We start from the raw sequence: 4834 nt of genomic DNA, 5'->3' as shown, positions 1-4834 counted from the left end.
CCGTGGGGGCGTTATAATGTGACGGTCAATCCCACTATTCGTTGGTAAAAGAGTAGCCCAAGAGTTGGCGGTGGGTGGTGATGCCTTCCCTCTAGTCTTACACTGCTAAATTAGGGACGGCTAGCGCAGATAGCCCTCGTGTAGCTTTGCGCGAAATTCCAAAACAAACAAACATATTTTTCTCGAATTTAATTTCAATTTAATTTAATTTTGGAATTTAATTTTTCCAAATACTTCAAGAATGAAACGGTGAATCTAGAGTAGGCTTTGCCTATTCCCAACATACATTTATATGCATCAAAAAGTACAGAATTTCACAGAGCTGACATAATACGCAGTAAAAAGAAAGACATTTTTAACAGACAAAAGTTGATTTTATGCTTCATTAATCTTTTTTTTAAATAAAAGTGAACCTACCATAAATATATATCTTTATTATCATACAAATAACCGTTATTTGACAAAAGTCTCTCTGTATGTGTGTCCGCTTATAACTGATAAACCGATGGACCGATTGTCACTAAACGTAGTATGTAATATCAGGGCCCTCAAGAGAGAGAGTGACACAAAGAGGAGATTGACGTTCAGATCCGATACTTTAATGTCAGTCCTCCGGGATCCCCTATGTCTTCTCTGTGCGTTCAACGGATACGTCAGCTAGTTTGTATAAATCTAAGTTAAAACTAATAGCTTATTTTAGTTTTATACAGGAACACCCTCTGAGAAATACCAGACAGAGAACCATACTTTCTATTCAAAAACAAAAATTATGTCGTGCGATTGGTTCACAAATGTAGGCTTACTGTGACAAATGCGACATTCAAATTCATCCCCTAGATGCTCCATATAGAAGAGCGAATAATAACTAGAATGTACCCAAAGATTGCTACAATAATGTTCACCCATAACTCTGCATTTCTATCTTGATAAACAAACAAAAAATATGACAATAACTTCACCCATCCTCTTTGGCCAGCACAACCTCTGAATTTCACTCAGACTGATCAAGTAAACCTTACCCACACCATTACACCATCTCCAAACGTTTTCAATATAAAATAACATTAGGAAGGTCAAGTGTCTCATGCGTTGTGTTTTACAACATAATTTTAATCTACGATAAATACAGACGAGGATCAAATGCTATCCGTCAGATTACATTGCATGCGTCTAGTCATCGGAGCACTAATGACGCAGTGCTTTCCACTTCGCAACTGAAATAAGCGTTGTGCTGACATGTTGTAGCTGCCATTTGAAAGTTTTCGTAAAATCCTTTTCATGACAGGGTTAACGATACTTGCATCATAATTTCTGTGGAATGAATCATTCTGACATCTGTTGCTCTTCTGTTCTAATGTTTTTGTTTTTATCTCCAGTCCATTATCAGTGGTTGGCAACTGTAGTTTTTTGTTTTGTTTTTTGTAGTGACAGACATATTTACTTTCATTGCCACTAGTGATAAACTCTGATGACGGGTGACAGATGACTTTAAACAACCGGTAATCATATAAGAAAAGGTCTTTGTTATCGAGGCACCTTCAAGATGACCACAGATTATCGTGCCAATATGACAATGTGAGAATTCTGTAAGCCCTTTATCTTGGAGAATGCGTTCATGAACGTTGAAGGTATAGGACTCAAGTAATAAATTAATTTATCACGTATCCAGTGCATATTCTTCTTGTATATGTGTGTGAAGGGAGTGGCTAATAAAGTGGCTATTCGGTATATTTGTGTGTGTGACATACATGATATAACCGACAAAAAAAAAGAAATAAACACCTTTTTCTAACACCTTGTGATTAGTTACAATGTAAACAAGTGACTAGAATAAAAAGACTGACTTTAATATCAAACCTTCATAACATTTCAACTCTTTTAAACTTGGCACGTGACACTCTTTATTCGGCCATCACTAAACTCAAAAACGAAAGGATCGCCTTTGCTTGAAATAACATTTGAATTCATATCAGTTGCTATAACAACCATGAAATTATTTAATCAATAAACCAGCACCTCTAAGTGAATTTAAACGGTTACAGCGACGCCAGTTAAAAGCTTAAGACTTCTCGTTTATTGATCCTATCACTAAGGGATCTTCAAGTCTTCTCTCTCTCTCTCTCTCTATATATATATATATATGTATATATATAATTTTCAGAGAATGAACGACATAAAATGATAACAGATTTTGCTATTAGGGGTAATTTCTAAAGATTTCGACTACGAATATAGTCGTAGGAATATAAAATTTAAGAGAACTTTTTTAATGCATAGTTTTGTCGTACTTTAATGTGTTTTTTTTTAAGAAAGTAGAATAAACGAGATAGTGTTCGATGACGCAGTTACGTAAACTGTTCCATTATTAGCAAGGGCGGCATGCTGGGGCCGAATCTACCCTAAAACGTGCCTTAGCCTCTCCTGTAGTCCTCACATCCAATAAACAACGCTTACTGTTAAAACTGGTTCACTTCCTTAACACTACGGTATGTGTAACGACAAAATGTAGAGTGCAGCCCCTTTATTTATTCTATTTTTTGTTTAGCCCATATCAGCCACCCCTGAATATTAGTCTATCATTATAGAATATTACAGAAGATCATAATTAACATACATAAGGAAAATGTTGTTGTTGTTTGTTGTTAAGCACAAATCTACACAAAGGGCTATCTGTGCTCTGCCCACCAGAAGGAAGACATCAGGCAGGTTAAACATTTACCACAAGAATAAAGTAATGGCTGCCAGATCCAAGACGTTCAGACTAAGATCAATTATCAAGACACAAAATAAAGTACAACGAAGAACGTGAACACTAATTTACTATCAAACGGACAGTTTAAAACGTTTAAACATTCTTTACAATGGAGTAAATAATACATTTCAAAAATAAAATAACCTTGAACAAGTTGAAAAATCTGTCTTCTGTTTCGTCCACTCGTTCGTTAGTAATAGTTTCATTAATGGGTTGCACTTTAAAATAAACCAAACCAAACTTATTTATTTAAATTAAGCAAGGCCTTAAAAAAGGCAACGCAAGATTATATTTCCGGCGCTAAGAAAATAAATCTAGCATCGTGTAAATGTGGGAATTATCACCGGAAAAAATATACGTGGGTTAAATAAATTCTCAGCAACCTGGACAAATCATCATTAGCGCGGACCCCGTGGAGACATCTTGCAGTGTAAACTCGACCAAATTACAATGCCAAGAAGCAGAATTTTTAAACAATAAAAAGTACCGAAAAACAAACTAAACATGAAATTTCAAACAACTGACACAACAATAAAAATTAAAGGGCAAAGATCTACTATCAGGGGGAGGGAAGATATTGAAGGCGTACCTGACCCTAATAGATTCCAACAAGATCCGTTCTAGAAATTCCAATACAGTTAGTGATGTAGTAATTCGTTGATCAAAATGACCTAAAATGTAATAACACTGTCATGACTTCACCTTTCTCGTTCGTAATATAATATTTTGTTTTTAGTTAAGCGCAAAGGGTTGTAAATATGCAGACATGCCGCTGTGCCACTGGGGGGGGGGGGTCGTAATATTATGGAAACCATAAAGAATATAATAGTGTTTAAAAAGTATTTTACTAAAAAATATTGATTTTTTTTTCACATTTGGATTTCGTTTCGTAGATTTTAGTTTACTGTTTTTTTCCTTTAAAACTTTATCTTTTATTATTGAAAAGTTTTAACCCGTTATTACCACAGATTAATATTTTAATTTGTTTATTTTTTTTGATAATTCCGTGATTTTATAGGAAGAAGTGTGATTTAATTTGAGCTTTGACTGAAAATGCGTATTAAATTACAATAATAATGCCTTGAAATATTTTATGCTATCTTGAATTGTAGTCTGTTAAAAGCTGTTAATTTATTATCTGGTGTTATTATACAGAGTATGTAAAATAGTGGAACACTCGAGAAGACCGCCAAGAGACCACCACTCCCCGGTTGCTCGATACCTGCGGTAGGTAGCACACAAATAGTCCATAGTGTAGCTTTGTGTTTAACAGCAAAAAAAAAAAAAAAAAAGATAAAAAAAGAAAATATTTAATATTTAGTGTTTTTCGTTTCTGATAATCATTGAAATAGTATTAATCCATTTGAGAGTACAGACTGGATCTTTTCAACATCATTATCTTAACCTTTGTTTCAGACGCGTTCGTCTAGGATCACTAGAGGACTTATGTGCCCATTCGAAGTGTATTACTTAAATTTATTCATGCATGGCCGGGCGTGGCCTGTAGTTAATGTGCCAGACTGTGAATCCGAGGTTCACGGTTCGCAGTTAGTCGCCACAAAAATGTAGTTCGTGGTTAGACAAAAGCAGTACAAGAATTGGTGGTGATTATTTTTTCTAGTTGCCTTCTCTGTAGTGTGTTTGTTTTTGAATTTCGCGCAAAGCTACACGAGGGCCATCTGCGCTAGCCGTCCCTAATTTAACAGTGTAAGACTAGAGGGAAGGCAGCTAGTCATCACCACCCACCGCCAACTCTTGGGCTACTCTTTTACCAACGAATAGTGGGATTGACCGTCACATTATAACGCCCCCACGGTTGAAAGGGCAACCATGTTTGGTGGGACGGGGATTCAAACCCGCGACCCTCAGATTGCGAGTCGAGCGCCCTAACCACCTGGCCATTGAGGAGTTCGAAATGAATTACTCCTTTGATGTCCTACCAAATGCAAAGCATCACTTTCTGCGGATGAAGTCCAGGTTTTGGGGTCGGAAGTGATTTTTGTCTAGGACTGAGACATTGTTTTTGCCGTTTAATATTCGCATAGAGAATCCATTTTTTATTCACCGGCGACAATTCTGTCC

At 36.1% G+C, this 4834-nt stretch overlaps 1 long non-coding RNA gene across 2 annotated transcripts in view; it reads left to right on the top strand.

Annotated features, from left to right (window-relative positions):
* Window positions 1-4834, top strand: part of LOC111085839 — a 16017-nt gene that overhangs the window by 6675 nt on the left and 4508 nt on the right. For both annotated transcript variants that reach the window (XR_002610616.1, XR_002610615.1), the window contains exon 2: window positions 3908-3979. This is a non-coding gene — a long non-coding RNA (uncharacterized LOC111085839). The remainder of the gene's footprint in view (window positions 1-3907; window positions 3980-4834) is intronic.

This window comes from Limulus polyphemus, unplaced genomic scaffold (genome assembly GCF_000517525.1).
Source record: "Limulus polyphemus unplaced genomic scaffold, Limulus_polyphemus-2.1.2 Scaffold650, whole genome shotgun sequence".
Taxonomy (NCBI): Eukaryota; Metazoa; Arthropoda; class Merostomata; order Xiphosura; family Limulidae; genus Limulus; species Limulus polyphemus.
This window is presented reverse-complemented; position numbering and strand designations above follow the sequence as displayed.